Here is a 23,519-nt window from a genome sequence, read left to right as displayed (position 1 = left end):
AAACTTGGCATGCCATGAATCAAACCACATTTTCCAAATTTGTGCTCATTCAAGAAGCAGATTTGCATCCATCTGTACCTGCCACTGGTGGATCTCTGAATCCAGCCCTACATGTATGTGAACTTCTTTGAGTAATCAGAACCACAATATTTGGGGTGGCTATCCTCCACTCATTTTTCATTAAATGGGTGAGGGTGGTGAGAGACTGACTCACAGCAGCAATGTGCTCTACAAAATCCTTGCCCTCATCCTTAAAATCTAGTGGCTAGCCCAGGATTTGGAAAGCTAAATCTGTTCCTGTTGTCATTTTGGTAATCACTGCCAATCCATCCAACCTACAGGGTCATCATTATGCATTAGCTAACTTAATGTTCTCCCCATTGTTTACTGTTCCACTATGCTACCTACTGTCACTATTTTATTATCACTCTTATAAATATTGAATTATCTGTATCATTCTTGTTTTATGTAAACTGCCCTGAGCCTTCAGGGTGGGCAATATATCCTTATCCATTGTTGTTCCTCTATATATTTATGAAACAGCCTGGGGGGGGGGGTGGGACATATCTGGCTGTCCAAGTTAGAATAGGGCCAATAAGGGTGCAGCCAGCTTTGCCCTGATTGGCCCTGCCCCTTAAGCTCCTGCCCTCTGTCCCTGGACTCTAGCCTCTTTGCTCTCAGACGCCTCAGTGCCTGGAGCCAGCAGCAGGTAAGGGGAGAGGGCCCTGTGCAAAGGGTCATGGTGGAGGGCTTGCTAATGAGGGCCTTGTGGCCTGCTAGGCTGGCCTTGCTAACGAGGGCCTCTTGGCCTGCTAGGCTGGGCCTGCTGACAAGCACCTCCTGGCCTGCTGACTGCCTGCTAAGGAGCTCTGTCCTGGCCCTGCTAACAAGCTGCCTGTCCCACTTGATCTGGCTTCGAGCTGCAGGCCAAAGCTACCTGGTCAGGGGCCAGGGGAGGGGGCCCTTTCAAGGCTTGCTCTTAGGAATGGGCTTTGAAGCTAGTAAATGTAATAATGAATAAATACAAATAAAAATATCCCAACATTTGCAAATAGTGTGCAGAAAAAGTACTAGTTGAAATGATTATTTTAACTGTCACAAAATGGAGGCCTCTAACGGTATCATGGTTAAATATCTCTTTCTTTCTTAGTCTAGCAATGGAAATGTTGGTACTATCTGAAACACTGATGTATGTACATATTAATATCATTCTGGCTATATGCCAATTTGCTTGTTTCGTTTATTAGGCATCCCTTGTATTTAGCCTGCCCCTTTCACTTGATATATATTCTGACCTGTGCATTAGTAGTTTATTTCCATTACCCCATATTAAAATTGCACAGGCCATCTATTAACTAAATGATAGAGTTGATTTAAAAGCCTTTTAATTTTTTTTGCTACCATGTTGTATATATTGCTAACCTAGCTGTTCATCGTAAAGATGTTTTTTATATCCATCTCTTCTTTAGCTGAAGGTAAAAGAACAGTAGGGGGGAATATAAAGCAGGTAATAAGCAGAATCCAAAGGGGGGTTTTTGTGGCATGCAGATGCATTACATTATAAAGAGTTGATTTAAATCTCATGCTAAGGTATTGCTTATGGAAAGTTAAACTAAACCCAAAGATAGATTCAAGTGGAATAATATGGCTTAATTTGGATATTATGGCACAATTTACTAATTTGCCACAATTTACATTTGCCTTATTGTACACGTATGATCCTTGTTCCATTTAGTCTGAGGAAGAGTGCATGCACTCGGAAGCTCATGCCTTTAATAAATCTTTGCTGGTCTTAAAGGTGCTATTGGACTAAATTTTTTCTTAAACCCAAATTGTTGCAAACAGAAGTATGAGAACTACTACAAAAATCTGCCGATGATAGGTAAATTCCTCTTGGTCCAGCTTGATGGTTACAACCTTTCTGAAAAAGACCTATGCTATGTGATTATCTTCTAGACTGTAATATTGGTACATGTGCACTAATTGTGCCTCATGCATGTAGAACTTAACTGAGGGACAAGTAATTCTGCTGTACGTGGTTTGGAGGTGCTGGCCCAGGGGAAGCTTATTATGGACTGACTATTCAGTAATCCATTCTGTGGCTGAAAATTGTATGAACAATTCATCTTCACTTGTAAGATTAGCAGCTCTGATTTGCATGGTTAGTGATGTGTTAAATTTTGTTTTAAAAATGTAAAACACAGAGCACCTGAAAATAAGAGAACATAATGAGCTTAGTGGAAATTAGTTCCCTTTTGACCCAAAAGTTCTATGGGAATGAGGTGTATTTTTACAGTGCTGAGAGTAATTCTGTTGTGATCATAGATATAATCAAGGCAACTGGAACAAGGCATATTCATCCAGCAGTCACATTCATGTTGGGGTCAACATTATGTATATATAATGCTGGACTAGGTGAACTTTGATCCAGTCTATCAAATCACCTCCTATATGCATTGGTATGTTGGCTGGTGCAATGTTCAGTTCCCTAGAGGAATGTGATAATGGCCAGAGACACCATTAGTGTAACACCATTGAGGGATACTGGTTCAATTCCCACTATAAAAATTTAACGCAGATATTGATGCTTTGAGTTGCCACAAAAAGAGACATGTAGAAGAATTAAGAGCTAGAAGATAAGAACCAATATGTGAATCCTGAAAAAGAGAGAACTAAATGAAAGACCTTTGAGGCAAAAGCTTTGAGGGCTCAGTGCTATTATTATGTAATGTTGAATATAGGTTCCTATAAGCTCTAAATCCAGAGGAGTTTTATTCCATTATTATCACAATGGGTTCACAGAACCACCATGTTCTGATCTGTCAAATTTCATAATGAGTTGCTTTAGTTCCAAATAAAATATTATCTGACATTGTAGGCTTTAGTGTTCAAGCACAGTAAAAGCAACAGAGCTGTTCTAAAGTGTGTTGTGAATCAAGATTTTCTTACAGTGCTCTCTTTATTGAAATCTATATAAAGCTTTCTTTAAGCAGAGGTTTTCACTGGAAAGCAACAAAAGGGTGTTTATACAGGACAATAGGAGAGCCTTCATTGGCTTTGTGGGGCTAGCATTTAGTTTATGCAATGAAGACAAAAGGAAGTGAAACACCCCTACGCTGTGTACTTTCTTGTTCCATGTGTAGGAAGTGTGGAGATTTGTTATTTTGAAGTCTGAAACTCCATATGAGCTTAAATTTAATTCTGTGAGCCACCAACTGTATGACACGCAGTGTGGTCCAGAGAACACTGGCACAATTATTTCCTTGTGTTTCTTTAAGATTAATGTGAACGAACGCCGAGGAAATCATTTCCCACCTTTATTTGAAAACTGTCTCTAGAGAAAGACACCTTTAGCAGTGCTTTCTTACTACACAACACTTATCTATTTTGAGCAGGTCCAGTAGGCCATCTCACACGTAACCAAACACTTAATTACTATAGGATTCTCAACCAGGGTTTCATGAAACCTTGGGGTTTCTTGATGGCCCTGGAAGGGTTTCCCAGATTGGTGGGAGTTAATCAATCTTTTATTTATTTAAAAATTGTTAAATATTTATTGGATGATATGACCATATATGGTCATGTTGACCCATTCCTCCATCCCCAAAAGGCCAATGATGTGCCTGGAGAGGGTGGGAAGAGGAGGAGCCCCAGGTGGGCATGTACAGTTATGCTACCCAACAATATTCTGCATGATTGCACCACTTCTTGACACCTGAAGAATGTTTCAGGGATTTCTCAACAGTAAAAAAGTTGAGAAAGACTTAGATAATCAAGAAGTCATCAGTCCTCTTTCCATATGTGGCATGTTTAACAATTGCATTTCAGTGTCCTCTTTCTAGACACTATTTGTTTAAGTGGTTTATGAAGGCATCAGCCAAAATGAACCTTAAACCAGGATTTCACACATGAGTCTCATCAAATTTTTCTGTGTGGACAGAATGCCACTGGAAGGTCTGCAGAGGACTTCTGTTGTTCCATCATTAGCTTTATCTATTCAGTATGTCTCTTAATACTGAGATCTGCTATGCCAAGGATTTCTCTGCCTTGGTAATGTTAAAGGAAGGTGTGGCCAGTTTAGTTTAAGATAGGTCAATGATTGTTACCTATAATAGCTAAAATCCATGTTCAGGCACAAATTACTCCCTCAATGGGAAATTAATAAAAATATGAAATGACTACTAGATTAAGTAGCAGCTTCTTTATATCAGCCTTTTATCCAGACTTAAAGGACAGACTATTTAATAAACCTGGAGGTTAGGAAGGTGGAACTATTAATAACTGACCAAGATAGGGAAGGTATTTTAAAATTGTAGACTTTACTGAAGCTATAACCATGGTATAGATGAGTAAGGATTTGAAAACTTGTGATGGGAAAAAGTTTCTAACACCGAACTCCCATCTGCTTTTACGGATTGTGACGATGTGTGGGAAGTATGATTGCAGTTGAAGAGGTCAAGGAAAAAATCTTGCGAGCTCTGCATTCACAGTTGCTTATTACTCAAGTGCTGCCTTTTCAGCTGCTCCTTTCCCCCCTCAATCTAGAGAAAGTGAAAATCATTTTATATTTAGCCAGGAGTAGATTGAAAGTTTCATTTTGAGGACTTCAAACAGAATATAAATCAAGATAGGATAGTGATAAAAATGCTTGGCTGAAGTCTCCTATTGGCTTTTCCACATGAAATATAGACATGAGGGGATTTTTAATAGGTACAAATGTTATTTTTCACTGGCTGTCAGAAGGGGCCCATTATGGCTCCTTCTACAATTCTCCATTGCAATAAGTTAGCATGTTAGCATCCTTGATATCCACTAGACTGAATAAACACAGGTATTTGGTTCATCTTCAAAACCATTGTATTGAATTTTCTTGTGGAACACCTTTCTTATTTATTTGCACAACAAATCTTTTAAATAAAGCATTTGAAACTAAGTTTTAACTGTGCAATTCAGGGAAATAATCATTTATAGTTTACAGATACTGGCACACTTTCAGCAGAAATATCTATGATTTCTTTCTTTAAAAAATTGGGATGGGAAGTAATAGGAGAGGATGCTAACTTGACTAGATACTCATTTCAGATCTGCAAAGCAGAAAATATGAAATTAAATGGATATTCATCTTGAACATGAAAGACAAATGTATCTTATTTAGGGATCTTCCCAAATTACTGATGACATTGCACTACAAGCAATTCCATTTGACAGAGTACAATGTATGTTCTTAAAAAGAGAGAGCACAACAAAAGAAATACAGAATTAACAGTATCCTGATAGTTTTTTTTTACTTTTGGGGGAGGGGGGATTAACCTCTCAATGTGTTTAGTTTTATATTTCAGACTTTTCTACAAACTTGATGTATTTTTAAGTTTTGTTGAAAGATTAATCTTGTCTGTTCATGGCTCTAATCTCTGTATTTAAATGTCCATATATTTGGTCATGTTGAGAATTAGATACAGTTGATTTAGTAAAACTGGAACCTCATCCTTTTATATATATGTCTTTGAGAACTATTTGTCTGAATGAAGTGATTTGGATCTAATATGGGTTTAAAAGGTATAAAAACCCATAGTTTCAGAGGGTCCATTGTGGTCCTTTTTTCAGTCTCTTCTTGTTTCATACCAAAACAGGAGTAGTGGTAGTCATTCAGCCATGGGCAGCATGTAGAAACTCGTTTAACATATCAAATTTCAAGTTAAAGCTAAAGAAAACTCAGAAAGCAGCCCCCTTTGCGAGTATGCTTCTTTTCATTCCATGTAGCATTAGTGGCACTCAGTCTCAATTAAGCTGCCAGAATCTTGAGATAATAATAGCAGGAAATTCTCACAAAATAAATTCAAGATGGTAGCTATGACTTTTCTTCATCACGGCAGATTAAAACAAGACCATATTTTGAGGCATATAAAAACTGAGAATACAATGTATCCAGCATTTATACTGAAAAAGCCAAATATCTCATTTCACTACCTTGCCATACCACGGACAATGTTTATTTGGATGGGGTATGTTTGGAGTTCATGTGCCTTTTCTTCCTTGAACTACTAAATATATTCCACAATAGTCTTGTGTCACTTTACCTATCATTCTGTCGGTAGCCACGCCAAGGTTTATCACTGCTCATTTCTGGATAGTGTTAATAATGCAGTCACTTCCTGTCTGCAAAACAATTGTAACATTCACCAGATTTCCCTGCATGCTCCAGAGAAGTCCAGCAGTGCTATCTGAAATAGTAAGAAGAAAAATGATAACAGTATTTATAGAGAAATTTTGATATAATGTAACTTGAGTACATTAGTGTCGAATGAATGATGAGGGATTTCTGGATAAATCTCCAAACTTCTGAATTGACTTTCTTTCACTGTGCTGTGATTTTTTTGAATTTGTTATGGAAGCTGGCTTCCTGTTTTCATCACTTAGAGCAACATGTTGTGTATATTAAATGGAAATGGAAACCAAAAAGAAAACTACAGAGTGATGAAGGGGGTCCCTGCAATCATTTATCCCCACTCACCTATGTGACTACACAAAGTATAAAATTAGAACAGACATTGAGTACGGTGGAACATATGTTTAAAGTCTCCCATTTTACAGTAAAAGAAATACTTACATGGTACTGACTAGTGCTATTGTATCTATGGGAAATTCATTGAGATAAAGTCTGTGACTATAACTAATTGATGATTGACACTACGCTTTTTCAATTATTTGGATAGTCTTATAGGAATAAAGCATTAATGAGTGAATACTTTGCATTCAAAGTTGCTGAAACATGGAAACAAAGTTGGATGTCACGAAGTCCAGTCGCTGTCCCAAGATGATTAGGCAACCACAGACAGAACTCAAGTCTGGACAGGTTCCATGTTTTCAAAGTCATGAGAACAGGAGTTGGAAGTGATATTGTGGAGAGCTCCCTCGGTACTTACACACACAATAGGCAAGAATTAAGTTTTTCAAAAGCCCATATACAGCACCATGTTTGTGCAAAGCTAAACCCCTTCTGAGCACAATCCGCAACACTCCCTAGCTCCCGCCCCCGAGCTTCCGGAGACGGGATCGACATTTTTTCACCATAAACCAAGCATGAGACTTCTTCAGCTGAAATCCCTTCACAAGCAATTCAGAAGTGCTTAACAGTAAAACAAATCTCCCTTCTGCAATTGTCTTTAAACTTTCTGAGCACAATACAGCCCCCAATTCTACACTGCTCGTAATTTCGGCCAGAAATTGCACTTACTGCGGCAAAAAAAAATTTTTTTTACTTAAAGAGTGTGAGACAATGAATGAAAAAATATTTGTTGCTGCTGGTGTTTTCAGGTTTTTAAAAAACAGCTTTTAAAGGGAAAGGGGCTTTTCGGGAGCACAAACACAACAGTTCATTGGCTGTTCTGTTTGATTGACGGCCAGGGGAGGGTAGAAGCGCGGAAAAAAAATCACCTTTCTTGTGATTCCAGCGAGACCGGAAACCTGTGGGGAATAAATAGACCGCTACTGGGACTTCAATATTCCGCTAAAATTGCAGGTGTGCGGAATGACGAAATCCCACTATTAATTATAGCGTTTCTGCATACTGCAAAAATTTGGCAACATTGGTCGTTGTGCGGAATGGACTTCAATTTATCTAACTCTCAAAGTGGCCAGATTTGTGAATACCTAAATACAAAGCCATGAATAGACAAGACAAATCTTTCTACAGACTTAGAAAACATTGTGCTTGCTGAAAATTCTGAAAGCTAATATATGTACAACAAGAAAGTTAACCTGCCCTAAATAATATAAGCTTTTCCTGTAGTATAAAGAAATGAATGCCTTCTGTATTGGCTGTTGTGACAGTTGTCAAACAACTACAGCAGTCTTGCCAGACCTCAAGCCTTGGCTTCTGTTAGGAAAAGGCAGTGGAAGAGGGAAGGCCCTTTTTAGGGGTATTTTTTCCTTTGAGAGAGTACTTATCAGGGCCATGTCCAGCAGCAAACAAGGCTACTTGCAACCACATGACTTGCATGACTTACCCAGGCCTGGCTGCTTGCTACTGTTCAATAGCAGCCACCCCATCAAAGTCAGTGTAGTGTAATGGTTAGAATTTCTGACTCAAATCCCCACTCTTCCTTGGACGCTCACTAATTAGCTTTGCCAACTGCTGGTTGGGAAATTCCTGGAGATTTGGCATGGTGCCTCGGGAGGGAAAAGCTAGGAAAGGGAAAGACCTCAGCAAAGTTTAATTCATAGATTTCACCTTACAAAGCTGCCATTTTGTTCAGGGAAACTGATCTTTGCAGTGTAAAGATCAGCTGTAGTTTTGGGGAAATCTCTAGGTACTACCTGGAGCTTGGCAGCCTATCACTGGGTGACCTTGAGCCAGTCATATCCTATCAGCCTAACATACCTCACAGTGTTGTTGCTATGAGGACAAAATGGAGGACAAGAGAACTGGGTACCCTTTCCTTGCCTGTTTCCTCTTTGCTTGCACCCTTCCCTGAGTTTGTGAACAATGCTTTTAGCATCCCACCCCACCCTTAAAGCTTTGGCATTCTCATTACCCAGCAGGTGTGCAGCTTCAGCTGTAGCCTGGTTTACCCATTCTGAGTGTCCTGGGTGATGGGGTCGGCCATTACCTCATGTGCTGCTGCTGCTCGTCTCAAGTCTTGGTGTGTGTGTAGCTGCCAGTTGCTATACTTGGTGATTTGATGCCCTTGTGCTCTGTGGGGGACGATGAGGACAAATAATGGTAGCTTGGCTGTTGGGTGGGAAGAAGAGAAGGAAGCAGGAAAATTAGGATAAGTTATGGGTTATTCAAGGAAAGAAAAAGGGGAAGAGAAACTGAGATGTCCCCTCAAGTCCTTGTTGATCCCACACATGCATTTATAATCTGAAGATAATGCTTATAGTGTGAGTCTATGAATGGGGAAAGCAGTGTTCAAATCCCTGTTCTGTCAATCAGTTTTTTGTGTAACCTTGGACCAGTCACTCTTTCTTAGTCTAGTCAACCTCTCACAGTTGTCATGAGAATAAAATGGAAAAGTAGGTCATGTAGGACCTGTGATCCTAGAAGGAAGAGGGGGATAGGATTGGGGCTGCCAGACCCCCAGAGTCAAGCTTGTGGATGGGAATCCCTTGCTTTGAGCTCCTGTTGTGCATCACCACTCCAAGTAGCAATGGGAGGGAATAAAAAAAATTCATTGGCATTATGATGACATCAATTCTGGTGAAAATCCATTAGCAATAGTAGTAGCTAGAAACTCTATTCTTTTACCATTTATTTGTTCAGATATTCTCAAAATCTGCACCATTGCATTCTGATGATGTATCTTTTAAATTTGCAAACAGTCAAGATTTGGGTGTTTTATAATATAGTAAGTTGTAACTGGAACAAGCTTTTAATTTGTTAAGCAAATCAGAATACCCATACAATCAGAATACCCACCTCAAAGTGCAACTACTTAAATTTATCACTGTATAGTTCATGCATAAACAACAGACTTTGGGTTCATATGTTTATAGTAAATGTGAACAACAATACAGTATGTGGCTTTTCACTAGCTCCCGCAGCCTTAAAGTGATATTTTCATAGTTGTTTCTCAAGCTTGTAAGACTCAATTATCCACAAACTCATTTTAGACTCTTACAGTGCTTTATATTATGAAATCTTTGGTGGATTAAGTAGATAGAATTCCATACGGGCAGTATGCATTAAATCTTCTTTTAGACAATGATATATTTGTGGGGAGAAATATAGTTATATCTTTAGGTTTTAGCTTTGTGTGGAGGTACCAGCTTTTTCTGATCATAGTGAACATCTCCACAGATAACAATGTGGATATCTTAAATAAGATTTATTCTACAGCTTCACATTCTGTCCTGGTAAGGAAAACACTGTTAATTATCTGTCAAGACTATGACTGATTCTGCATAAGGAATCTGACCCTGAACAGCTTCTGGTTGCTGGCGGGTTTTAGAGCTTCCTTCAGATGACATCATCTGCATCTTGAGGCTGTCCAGGGGCTGTCCAGATTTGCCTTGAGATGAGGGAAATCACCAAAACTGGATTTGCCACTTGTTATCGTGTTTCACATCAGGGAGCAACCAGGGGCAAGCCTGTGTGGAGGGAGAAATGTATGACAGTCCTGCAGTGTTTTGCCCATCCTTGCACCTTGCCCTCCCCTCTCCATTCCCTGCTCTGAGAATGTTTTTAAATGGCACAGGACCGCAAAGCTACTTTGCATAAGTTCAAATAAAATTTCCCCTAAGGTGTACATTGTCTTTTTGGGTTTAGGCAGGCAAAACACAGTCCCATTTGTGTTTTCTGGTGGAGGTGAATGAACAGGAAGGGGGGGGGGCGCATAATGAAGCAGTCCTCTCCCTATCAGCTAGGCATCCATGCTCTTTGTTTTTAAGCCTACTGTTTATACACAATCACTCTTCGAGACCCAGTTACCATATCCAGCCTCTCACAACTCTACCCAAACACAGAGTCTGAAACACTATAAATTCCATTAAAAAGGGGGGGGGGATGCTTTATCATTGTGATGTTTCTCCAGAGCAACATGGAAGTGTTGATTTTTAAATTAAAAATTCATTTACATTGTGGCGTTACTGCATAGTAACACAGAAATGCACTAACCCCCCCCCCTAATTTTGGGTCTCGGGATGGAAGATTGAGCCCCTGAGACAACTGCTATACTTTGATTGGTGGCTTGCTGTGATTGGCAGAGGGAAAATGTGGGAGAGGTCTCCCATGAGGAGGCTTGGAAATGTGCAGTTTACAACTGTACGTTTGCAGGCAGCACGAGTTTTGCACCTCCATGCAGAATCAGTCTACAAGTTTCATTTTCATGAAGATAGTTTTTGCTTTTGTTTGTCTGAAATTATCAGAAGTGACACCACAGCATTGTGGCATTAGTTAAACTTCTAGAGTCCATTGTTGTAACACTAAGAATTAATTTCTTAGTATGCAACTGGAAGTGATGTTGAAGTATCATGTTGTGTGACTTGCTGCAAGCAAGGATCAACGTAAGGCAGGATCCTTAATATCAGGTTTTCTTCTTCTGTCTTTCATGCAGCCCCTGCTTTATTTCCCCCCTTTTCTTTCTGTCCTCCTCCTCCTGTGCCCTCTATTCCTTGAAGGACTGAGGACTCTAGCCATAGACGATGATCTCCCTAAACTGAACAAAGTTCTAAACATCAACAATGAAACAAGTTACAGCTACTGAAACACAATGGTCACATTTCCCCTACTCCCCAAAGTTCCTAGGGCTGCTAGCAGATGATTGGCATCCTTAGTCCCCATTGGCGAGAAAGGCAGGGTAGAAATCTCTAAATAAATAAGTGTAGGCATTAATATTTGTTGTTGAGACATGTTACGCCCTTCAATAACAATATGATTTGCTGGGATCTGAACACTAGCCTTGGAGTTAATCAAAGTCCAACAGCGTCTCAGCTGTGGTCACGGTTACATGAAACCATTTGTAAGGCTAGATTATTCAGATGTTGTCACTTATGATGGTGAAGTCATGAACAGTAATGAAATAAAAGACCAATGCATTGAAATCCATGATGAGATGATGCCCATGCTGTCCCTTGGGAATGCTCTTTGCTTGACTCAGCTGACCCAGTAATTATGTTTGTTGTTAGTGTTAAATAAATATTGCAAGTATGCACTGGCATCACAAAAAATAAATGGTGAAGAACTGCAAATATATTAATTAGAGAGAACTGTGTTCCCTCTGAATGTGTGCATGTTTCTGGTCACATTGTCTGCTTTGTTCCTTGTTTCAGAGATTGCTGTAGGCTCCAAAAGAGGCCCATGAGTCAGAAGGTGGGGTTGAAAAGTGAGGGTGGGATGGGGGACTACTTGCCCAAGGCCGTTTCTGTCATTTTCATGTCTGTTTCATCCAGAATCTCTCGTTATTTGATTCAGAGCAAAGATCTAATCTATTGTATTCTATAAGCAGTTCACGGAACTGGGAGTTTCTGGAAAGTCAAGAAGGAAGAAGCTGGGAAAGGGGGCATGTCACCTGACTAGAGAGGGCAGAATCAGCATCCGTTTATTTTTAGCACAGCCTACCAACTTTCTGTGTGATTATTTGCCTTGTGAGTGAACATTCAGATTAAGCCCTGAGGCAATGTTTGTTCTTTTTCAAGAGGAGATTTTTTTCATATTTCTTGCATAACTTGTTTATTCACTTTCATTTATTTAAAAAAGTAATCTTGAACAAAAGCAAGCTCAGGTTTTTTTAGTAGACAGAATTACAGGATTCCAGTCATACATTTGAGTGCCCAGGGAATGGTTTTTCTCTTAAGGAGTCATATATGAATCCAACAATGTAGCTGTGTGAGACACTCATGGCTGGTGGGAGTTTCCTGGTATTACAAGTAGGGATGTGCACCCCTCCCCCCAAAAAAAATCAATTGGCTCCTTCTGTCTCATGGTGGGGCTTGTAGGTGTTGCTGTGCTCTAGAGAATCCCTGTTGACCTCCTCATGGCTGGGGTCAATGTTCCCATTGCTATTAACCAGAACCCTCCTCATTTTGGAGGGTAGTTTATAGACAGCAAAAACATAACCACCCTTCATCACTAAGGGTCTTCTCTCCCCACTTATATCTTTGGGGCAACAGGACCTCTGGTACTAATCTCATCAACTCCCAATCTCTCCTTCCCTTCACACCTGTGAAATGCAATTAGCACTCACTAAAAGCAAGCTCCAAGAGCCTCTTGTGGCGCAGGGTGGTAAGGCAGCAGAAATGCTGTTTGAAGCTGTCTGCCCATGAGGCTGGGAGTTCAATCCCAGCAGCCGGCTCAAGGTTGACTCAGCCTTCCATCCTTCTGAGGTCGGTGAAATGAGTACCCAGCTTGCTGGGGGATAATGTTCAACACGATAGCCCTCTTTAAGTATTTGAAAGGTTGTCATTTGGAGGAGGGCAGGATGCTGTTCCCATTGGCTGCAGAGGAAAGGACACACAGTAATGGGTTTAAACTAGAAGTACAACGATATAGGCTAGATAATGAGCCTCTTGTGGCGCAGAGTGGTAAGGCAGCCGTCTGAAAGCTTTGCCCATGAGGCTGGGAGTTCGATCCCAGCAGCTGGCTCAAGGTTGACTCAGCCTTCCATCCTTCCGAGGTCGGTAAAATGAGTACCCAGCTTGCTGGGGGATAAACGGTAATGACTGGGGAAGGCACTGGCAAACCACCTCGTATTGAGTCTGCCATGAAAATGCTAGAGGGCGTCACCCCAAGGGTCAGGCATGACTCAGTGCTTGCACAGGGGATACCTTTACCTTTACCTTTTTAAAAGCAAGCTCTACCAGAGCAGCTTCCTATCTTATCATCTCTGCTTGTACTCTGGTAGAAAAATCACAGTTATGTCCTTGGTTTCTTGGAAAGATTCCACCTGAGTTTTGTCCTCACTGAAAGACAACCCCATCATCTGCCTTCTGATTTCTTTGACAAACACAGATATAACATCACACTGTTTAACATCAACAACGACAATAATTTAAAAAAATTATTTCTAACCTGCCTTCTGAGTCACTCATGGTGGGTAACAGCAGTAAACATCAACATCACTTGGTAAACGTCCTCCATGAGTGAGTCTTAAAATTCACTGGCCTTTGCTGATGGAGCAAGACAGTCAAGACCCACATTCATGAGCATTATGGGAAAACTAGAAATATAGCCCATTGCAGATTGAAATGCAATGGGCGCTAGCAGTGAGAGTGGGTATGGGGGGGGGGGGAACTACCTGGAGTCTTTTGGCGGGTCTTACGGCGGCGGCGAGCGGGTGGCGAGCGGGCAGCGAGCGGCTGCATGTGTCCCTGGAGTCCTGGGGTTGCAGCGGCGGAGTCCTACACTTGATCTGAGGCAAAAGGCGGAGAAGCAGCAGCGGAGTCCTGTTTCTTGGAGCAGTCTTGTTTCTTGGAGTGGAGTCCTGTTGTTTGGAGCAGTCCTGGGGTTGCGGCGGCGTCAGGCTGAGCGGCGAAAGGCGCTACCGTGGAGGAGCGCCCGGGTCCGTCAGAAGCCGAAAAATGGCGGGGGTGGGCGGGGGAGGCTTCTGGCGGACCCGGGTGCTCCTCCGCTGCCGCGAAGGAGCGCCCGGGTCTGGCAGAAGCCGGAAAATGGCGGCGGTGGGCGGGGGAGGCTACTGGCGGACCCGGGTGCTCCTCCGCTGCCGCGAAGGAGCGCCCGGGTCCGGCAGAAGCCGGAAAAAGGCGGCGGTGGGCGGGGGAGGCTTCTGGCAGACCCGGGTGCTCCTCCGCTGCCGCGAAGGAGCGCCCGGGTCCGGCAAAAGCCGGAAAATGGCGGCGGTGGGCGGGGGAGGCTTCTGGCGGACCCGGGTGCTCCTCCGCTGCCGCGAAGGAGCGCCCGGGTCCGGCAGAAGCCGGAAAATGGCGGTGGTGGGCGGGGGAGGCTTCTGGCAGACCCAGGTGCTCCTCCGCTGCCGCGAAGGAGCGCCCGGGTCCGGCAGAAGCTGGAAAATGGCGGCGGTGGGAAAGGTGCAGGGACGGCGCGTCTTCGACGCGGCGTCCCTGCTCTTTTCCCTAGTGGCAGGAGGGCGGCTGGAGGACTCACCGGGCAGGCCGCTTGGCCTTGGATGGACACTCAGGGGGGCCAATCAGGAGCTGCTTTGCGGCTCCTGATTGGCCCCCCCGAGTTTTTATCCCGGACAGGGCCCGCCCTAACTCCTCCCCACATGCCCTTACTCTTTTATTCCTCCCGCTCCTCCAGAGCGGGGGGAGGGGTTTAAAGATGGAGAGTTTGGGAATTTGCCACTCAACGTACTTTTCTAAAGACTTCAGCTGTTAGACACCTTAGGCCAGGGGTAGTCAACCTGTGGTCCTCCAGATGTCCATGGACTACAATTCCCATGAGCCCCTGCCAGCAAATGCTGGCAGCGGCTCATGGGAATTGTAGTCCATGGACATCTGGAGGACCACAGGTTGACTACCCCTGCCTTAGGCTATTCACCTTTTTCTCCAGTGGCTTTTGCATGAAGATACCATAGTTAATCCTTTGAACAGTAGTTCAGCTGAGAATGAAATACATACTATATTAATCCTTACATTCACAGCAATAAAATAATGAGCCATGTTACTGCCATCAGTTATGTGATGTAATGAAACTGTGAAGTTCAAACCTGAATTGCTTTGGTGCCTATACATAAAAGTGTTATATCTCTCAACAGCCAAAATTTTGCATTTTAAACCTTTTTTGTTCATAACAGTTCTATACCACCTGTCCTAGTTGTTCAAAGTATTTTACAATTAAAAAAACAGATTAAAAACCAGCCAGGAACTACTCATTAAGCCACTAACACAACACAATTAAAACTAAGTTAAGCAAAAACTTGCATGAAGCATGCATCCTTGCACTGCCATCTGCAATGAACGGGAGAAAAGGCAGCCATTACTTCAATTCCGTAGGGGTAAGACATCCACAGAGAATGTTCCTGCCCTGACAGTCATGGTTCTTATTTCATTTAAGTAGGGAAGAGAGAGTAACCTTGTAGGACCAACGTTAAGGTCCATCTGGAACAATATGAATAGAGGGGGTCTTTCAGGCATAGGTACTTCAGGTCATAAAGGGCTTGACCAGAACCTTGCATAAGATTCAGCGCAGCTTCTGTAAAGCTGTCATTCTATGTGAAATCCAGTCAAACCTTGTTAATACATGGGCTTTGCATGCTGAACCAAATACACTTTTAAGTCCTCTACAAAGGTAGCCCCATGTGTAGCACATTACAGCAATCTAGTTTTTAGAGTAGCATTGATCATTGTGGTCATGTCAGCTGGGGGGGGGGGTTTGGCCAGATCTAGCTGAAAGAGGGTAGTCCCAGCAACAATGCTGACCTGCTTTGCTGTAGACAGGGCTGGGTTCAAGAGTTCTACAACTTCTTTCTCGGCCAACTTTAGTGCCATCCCATCTAACAAAGGCAACAAAATTCCATCCAGGAGTTTCAAAATAAAAATTTAGTACACTTATTTTTAAATTTTATTTAGATTTTTTATTTCCCACCACTCCTGGAGTTGTCTCATGGCAGGTTACAAACAGTCCATTGATAACCCCCCCCCCCCGATAAAACATCATTAAATATATCAAAAGCAGGGCATAAAAATTACAACATATGAATAAGGAACATGGCGGTATAAATCAACTGATCAAGGCCAGGGCAAATTGCCCTGCAGGGGGCATAAGGAGGCAAGCAGTCCCTTGGATATGTGGGGCCGAGACCACGGATGGCCTTAAAGGTTAATACCAAAACCTTGGACTTGATCTGGGCTGCAACTGGCAACCAATGCAGCCACCTCAGCACTGGCTGGATATAGGCCCTCCAAGATGAACCTGTAAGGACACTAGCAGCTGCATTCTGCACCAGCTACAATTTCCATGTCAAAGACAAAGATAGGCCCACATAGAGCAAGTTACAGAAGTCCAGTCTAGAGGTAACTGTTGCATGGATCACAGTGGCCAAGCAGTCTGAGGATAGACAGGGTGCTAGTAGCCTCGCCCAGCATAGGTGGTAAAACACCATGCAAACTACTCCCATGACTTGGGCTTCCTTCAATAGGGAGGCATCCAGAATCAGTCCCAAGTTCCTGGACGAGGGCGAGATGTTGAGCTGTATGCCGGCCAGGGCATGTAGGTGCACTTCTTGATCTATCACCTTCCTGCCCAGCCATAGGACCTCCGTCTTGGTGGGGTAGAGCATGAGCTCTGTAAGGATAAAGACAGACCATGAAAACGCAAAGTTTGACTCCATTTCTATGGGTGATATTGGTGTATTGAAACATGGAAGTTACATCTGTAAATGTCTAACATCTTTTGCTTTTTAAAGATGAAACTAGTTTTTTGACACCTTTTTGTAAGTGTATCAATTGTTATTGCTGGCAAGGCTCAATGCTGAGATAACCCCCTGTTGTCTTGAGATGAAATGCACTTTCAAGAATCTGCATTTAGGGTTGCCTGGAGTTCTTCCAGAATTACAGCTTATTTCCACACTATAGAGCAGGGGTGGCCAAACTGCGGTTCTCCAGATGTCCATGGACTACACTTATTTATTTATTATTCTATTTATATCCCACCTCTCCTGGCAAGCTGTCTTGCAGCGGGTTACAGATAAAATCCCAAATAAAACATCAATATAAGCCCCCAATTAACACTCCCTGGCAACATAAACTCCGAATCTCATAACCCCTGGGCTGTCTTCCAGTGTTTAAGCAGTCCCAAATCCTGGCTATCACCAGCAGTGATGGATGGCTGGGTGGAGATCTCACCTCTTAATTTCTTCTTCTCCTTCTGCCACATAGCAGGGGCTCATGGTAAGTGTAGGCCATGGACATGTGGAGAGCCATAGTTTGGCCATCCCTGCTATAGAGGTCAGCTTCTATGGAGAAAGTAGGTACTTTGGAGGATGAACTCTTAAGTTGTTGTTACTGCCTTTTGACCCTGATTTGCCTCCAGGGAGCTCAAGCAGAGTATATAGTCTAACTGCTATACTACAGTGGCTCTCATTGAAGAAAGCAGCCTTCAGTGGTTCTTTTCCACAGGATCATTTTTAACCTGATTGTAATTTCCTTTAAAAAAAAATCCCTGGACAATCAAAATTGTAATAGTGTTTTAATATGTTCCCCCTTACCAATATTATTATTTTAAATTATTTATCTTCCATAAGCAGCCACCAATGGCTGAAACCCACTTTGAACATAGTATAAGGTGCCTGTACAATTTGAAGCAAAGCAACCAAATAAATAATTTGATGGGTTTATTTAAGCCTTTCTACTCTGTAGTTCTCCTGCACTAGGAATATGAAACAGATTCTGAAATAAAAATACAAAAATACAGATTTACAAACTAACAGGAAAAGATGGATAACATACAATATTCTGATTTCCTGGGCTGATGCTGAACAGTTTGGGTGCAATCACGTCCGGAGTTTATCATATTCAAAAGCCTCATGTGACTTATCCTTGAATATTTCCTACATTTATTAACAGAAAAATATTCAGCGGGTCTTGCACTGGAGAATCTCATTTAAGAGCCCATTGGCTATCTAGATGGTTTTTCTACATATGTCGGTTACGTTCATTGTGCTCTGGGAACCAGGCCAAAACAAGAGAACTGAAAGACAGAGTGCAAACCTCCATAGAGAATGAAAAAGAACAACCACCAAACTGTATTTTTTAAAAAAAAGAATTAATATCATTCATGTTCTATTCAGAATTTCTTGTGAAAACAGGATACAAGTGAAAGACCTTTACATAAACAGTGATTCTCCTTCTGTGGTTGGAAATATGGAAAAATGGAAAGTATAAACCCCATGGTGAATGTCATAGTCAGGGAACAGGAGTGTGGGGGAGACAAGAATAAATTAAATACCTACAAGTGGTTTTTTGGGAAAATCTGACAGATTCAAGACATTTGAGGGGAAATCAATCTCCTTTAAATGAAGAAGCCTAGCCTCTGCTGGGCTGCATCACAAAGATCACGTCTGGGTCTGTGCTAGCTCAGCAACAGGAAATGGGAATGCCAGCAAGGTTAATATCCTTGTGCCTGATCCTTGTAATCAGTCTCCCTTCTGCAGTAAAGACCAGTTGTATCAGAGGACGCATTGCACGGCACTAGCTTGCTAAGTATTTTTTCATGTTTTCAGGAACCAAAGAAAGGGAGGTAATGGAAATCAGACAGAAATGTCATTGCAGCAGACAAGTTCCCCTTCAGGTGGTCTTCCCTTTTTTCATATTCCTGTTATCGACGGCACTGATAAGATTAAGATTTCATTATAAAGCTCATTTTCCCAGGGTCTATAATTCACTCAATAATTTGCCAAAGGTTGAAGCTTGGCAGACGAGGCTTCAGACCAGGAATTAATTTTGGTAACACTTTATAATAAGCGCTCTTTAATTAATGTTAAATGAAAATGGAATTTCAAGGAAATTACATACAGCAGTCAGATCTGCATGCCAAACATATTCATCATGATTAATGGCATCTGAAATGAATATTGCTCAGAAGTAATCAGGATTGGCCTTTTATTAGAAAGCGTTGCCATAAATGCTTTGCTAGTGTTTTATCTGATTCTATATTTAACGATATATTGTCAGGATTAGGAGTAAAGTATGGGGAAAAAATGTTCTTGAGAAAAAATTGGGACAATAAGACAATAGAATCAGAGTATGTAGATTGCTCTTACAAAAGAAGGCACTTCACTTCATGTATAATTAATCACTATAGGGTATAGCAACGCTAACAACATCTAACTTAAGCTTTACAGCAGGGGTAGTCAACCTGTGGTCCTCCAGTGTTTGCTGGCAGGGGCTCATGGGAATTGTAGTCCATGGACATCTGGAGGACCACAGGTTTACTATCCCTGCTTTACAGAACCATAGGACATAGGTCTACCAGTGGCTGAGATATGTTGGCTAAATAGCTCCCCAAGAATCCAACACAGAACTCCAAGGGTAGTGGTTAGCTTTATGCATGGTCCTTTGAGTGCTCAGAGCAAAAACAGCTGTGACAAATAGAATGGTGGTTGGAATGGGCCTCAGTTTGATCCAGAAACATTTAAAAATATTTACTTATTTATATTTTTGTACTGCCACTCATGCCATCTCATCATTTATCTTAATCAGATAAACAAGTTTTAGGGATTGCTGTGCCACTGTTCATAGATTAATATACCTCAGTGGGAATGGAGCCTTAATACAAATGGGTGCTTTGTATAAATTATTTATATAAAATTTTTATGCCTCTACCTTTCCAATAATGATCTCCAAAGCACATTATAAACAAAATTTAATGCAAGAAGTAGAACTCCAATGAAACAAAACATTGGGCTACACCACCTCCCTCTTACCACAGCATCCTCTTGAAATACTGATGATGGAGGTCACAGAATCTTTGTGGACAAAATGCCTTGCCAAAGGGGAAAATGCTCTTCAACACAGGGTCGTTAGAGAGTGGCCAATTACTCTCCACCAATTATAAGTAGATATCTGCCCTTCTGTCAGTGCAGCTGTAATTCCTTTCCAGCAATGATAACAACTTCTCTTCTCCTTCATGTAAAGGAGCAGGTAGCATAAGCACATCTACACCCTTGCTCTGGACAGCAAAGGAGTGTGCTATCTACTGCTGGTGTTATCCAGATTATTGAAGAATTGGTTTGGGGAATTTAGTGAAGTGAGAGGGCTAACAATGAGATCTCCATGTACATTTATGGAGATGTTCCTCTCATCAGAAACTCTAAATAAATCACTCTGAAGTAACGGGAAAGTTATTTTGATTAAAGAAGAACTTAAAGCAGCTTACAAAAATGCAGTAAAATTTGCAAACATATACACATGCAATTAAGCTAAAGAAAGCAGAGTTGAACAGGAATAGATATGAGGAAGGAGAGGAAGCTACAGTTACCATCATAAGGCAGTGTATGCAGGACATCCAAAAACGCACATGCACAGAGAGAGAGAGATAGTTGCAAAATGTTCAACTTTCAAAGGAGAATTGTAACCTTGAGCTAAGGCTTATGTGCTAGTTTTTGGGGAGCCCTACATGACCTTAATCAGTTTTGCAGGGCCCTGTAAGATGGAGCAGCTCCACAGAGTTATGATTGAGACCTACAATAACATACATCAAGTTGACTGGCCTCACCACCACTGGGCAGAGGAGAAGAGTCAGAAGATTTGCTCCTTGCTAAAGGACTCTCCTGACTGGGAATTTAAGTTGTGGGTGCCTTTGTAACAACTGTAAATGTATTTTAATTTTTGTTTTGTACAGTGATGTTGATATTACTGCTGTTACCCACCGTAAGTGACTTAGAAGGTAGGTTAGAAATATTTTTTTTAAATTGTTGTTGTTATAAAACAGTGTGAAGTTATTTCTGTGTTTGTCAAAGAAACCAGAAGGCAGGTGATGGGGTTGTCTTGTAGAGAGAACAAAGCTCAGGTGGAATCTTTCCCAGAAACCAAGGAAATAACTGTGATTTTTCTACCAGGGTACAAGCAGAGATGACAAGATGGGAAGCTGCTCTGGTGGAGCTTGTTTTAGTGAGTGCTAACTGCATTTCACAGGCATGAAGGGAAGGAGAGATTGGGAGTTGATGAGTTTAGTACCACAGATCCTGTTGACCCAAACATATGTCCCTTAGTGAGGAAGGGTGGTTATGTTTTTGCTATCAAGTGAGGGGGAGTCTGGTTAATAAAATTGAGAACATTGACCTCAGCCATGAGGGGGAGCACAGCAACACCTGCAAGCCCTACCATGAGACAGAAGGGGCCAGGTGGAAGTCCAGGGGGCATGGTGGCAAAGACTCCAGATGACTCTCTAGAGTCAAGGAAGAAGTATAGAAGCATCTCTTCCTGGCCTCAGAGGCATTGGTCAGCCTCAAGCCCTGGTGTCTCCACTGGGATCCAGCCTGGGAGAGAAGGGCCCTGAGGCTGAGGCTGCCTAGGTGACTGCTTGCAGCCAGTGAGGCCAACCTTCTCCACCACCACCACATGATGGCCATCCAAGGTGGCTGGGCAAGGGCAGCATGGGGGAGGGGTGACTAGTGGTGGAGGGATCAAGAGTGGGAGGGCCAAAGGCTGGTCACTGGCCAGCCAGGGAAGATGAGACTGGGGATAGGTAGATGGGGTGGAGGCAGTGATAGGAGGGATATTAAAGGTTGTCCAGTAAATTAAACCAGAGAAGTAGCTACGATTATCAACCACATCTGCAAATGGATAGTGTCCCATCAGGAGAAAGAGAAGCCGGGTGACACAACTCCCTCCCATCCTGAGGCAAATCTCCCAGTGAGCAACAAACAAGATGGCAGAGCCTTTTTCAGTGTAGGGTAAACAGACAGGACCTCACATCCTGCTTCATCAGATCAGCTTTCGAGAGTGGACTGTATGGCACTACATCCTGTGCTCTTCCTAATTTGTGCCTTTCCTTGTTAATGTCCTCAAACTTCCATGGATTTTCCAAGCTGGAGCTGGCAACCCTTCACTGTCATTTAGAGGTATGCCTATTCTGAACGTGGAGGTTTCATTTATCTCTCATCTAGCCATTAATAGATTTGCCTTAACCCCTTTGGAAGTCATCTAAACTAGTGGCAACCGCCATTTCTTGTATCCCATAACCTGTGGAATTCATCATCATAAAATGATGAAGACTACTGGTTTAGATGTCTTATGGAGCATGATAAGAAAATGTATCTCTGAATGCAAACAGCTTGAGGGCAAATAATAGCAGAGGGATGATATTATTTATGGATTTGGCATGTGGGTTTCCCACAAAAGTGTGGTTGCCTCTGTCTGAAATGCGACCTTTGTTCTGACAAAGCAAAGACTCTTCTTATGTTCATGTTATAGGGAATATCAATAGTATACAGGAATTGGAGCATACTTGGCTCCTTTCTAAAGTAAGCATTAATGACAAGTCTTAACTATTTAAATATGATTTTTGTCCTGACTTATAGCAGCGGTTTCTCAGATGTTTATACATATCCATTTGATATTATTTTCTTCAGCAGCTCCACAGGTCCTGGTTTCCTCCCTGCAGACAGTGTGCAAAAAAATGCGATAATTACTTTAAGCAACTTCCCAAATCTGGCAGAGAGATATAAAGTTAAACACAGACACCCTGGTGCCGAACTGGAACAAAAAAAGTAGATAATTTGCAGGCATCATACTGTAGAGTACGGTATAGTTTTCTTGTGTTAGGCTAAGCGAGAGAAAAGTGGTGGTTCTTGTCCGTGTATTTTATTTGTTAAAACAACATATGGAAATAGAGAGATCTGAAGCAACTTCAATGCAAGAAAATGATCTCAACACAATTGACCACCAGGAATGAAATAATAACAGAACAATTCTACCCTTCCCCTTCATGGGTATATTTTGTGTGGGAACAGCCTTTGAATGTCTGTTGGTTATGCATGTTGGCAGGGTTTAAATTTGCAAAAAGGAGTAAAGCATCAAGCTGCTTAAAAGAACAAATTGTTTCAATATGAAAAGAGACAACAACTATTTGAAGAGCAAGGAGGGAGAGTTCTAGCTAACTGTAACTGTTGTTGTCTATCATTCTTTTCTGTTCTGAAGGCAAGCTGGGAGGAAATGTGCTTAAAAGAGTAGAAAGTCTCCAGCTGTGTCAATCAAAACAGAGGCGATAATTTGAAAAATATCAGGAAGTTCCTGACCGAAATATGCTAACTGCACATTTCTTCTGATGACCCCTGCAGGATATTCCCCATATTCTGTTCAGTCATGCACACTATAGACCTTGCATGTTCTGACAATACAGAGAGTGATGCATAGGCAGCAAGCAATAGACTGTCCAGGAGATATTAAAGATAATCACATCTGGAAGCTTTACTATTTTGAAAACCTGAGTTACATTCTTTGATACCAGAATTACGGTTAGTTGATAGTCATTTCTACTGGTTTTTAGGACAGCCAAGAAACACATGTACCCCAGTAATTGCACCTCCCATTTGAGATGGCATTCTCATGGGTTATACTGCTTACCCAAAGGATCTTGTGTCTCAAATTTCAGGGGGATA

At 41.9% G+C, this 23,519-nt stretch overlaps 1 long non-coding RNA gene across 1 annotated transcript in view; it reads left to right on the top strand.

Annotated features, from left to right (window-relative positions):
• LOC143842648 (uncharacterized) overlaps positions 1 to 23,519 on the top strand; it is a 68,904-nt gene that overhangs the window by 38,801 nt on the left and 6,584 nt on the right. The gene's annotated exons all lie outside the window — the stretch shown is intronic.

Source organism: Paroedura picta, chromosome 8, assembly GCF_049243985.1.
Source record: "Paroedura picta isolate Pp20150507F chromosome 8, Ppicta_v3.0, whole genome shotgun sequence".
NCBI classification, from domain to species: domain Eukaryota; kingdom Metazoa; phylum Chordata; class Lepidosauria; order Squamata; family Gekkonidae; genus Paroedura; species Paroedura picta.
This window is presented reverse-complemented; position numbering and strand designations above follow the sequence as displayed.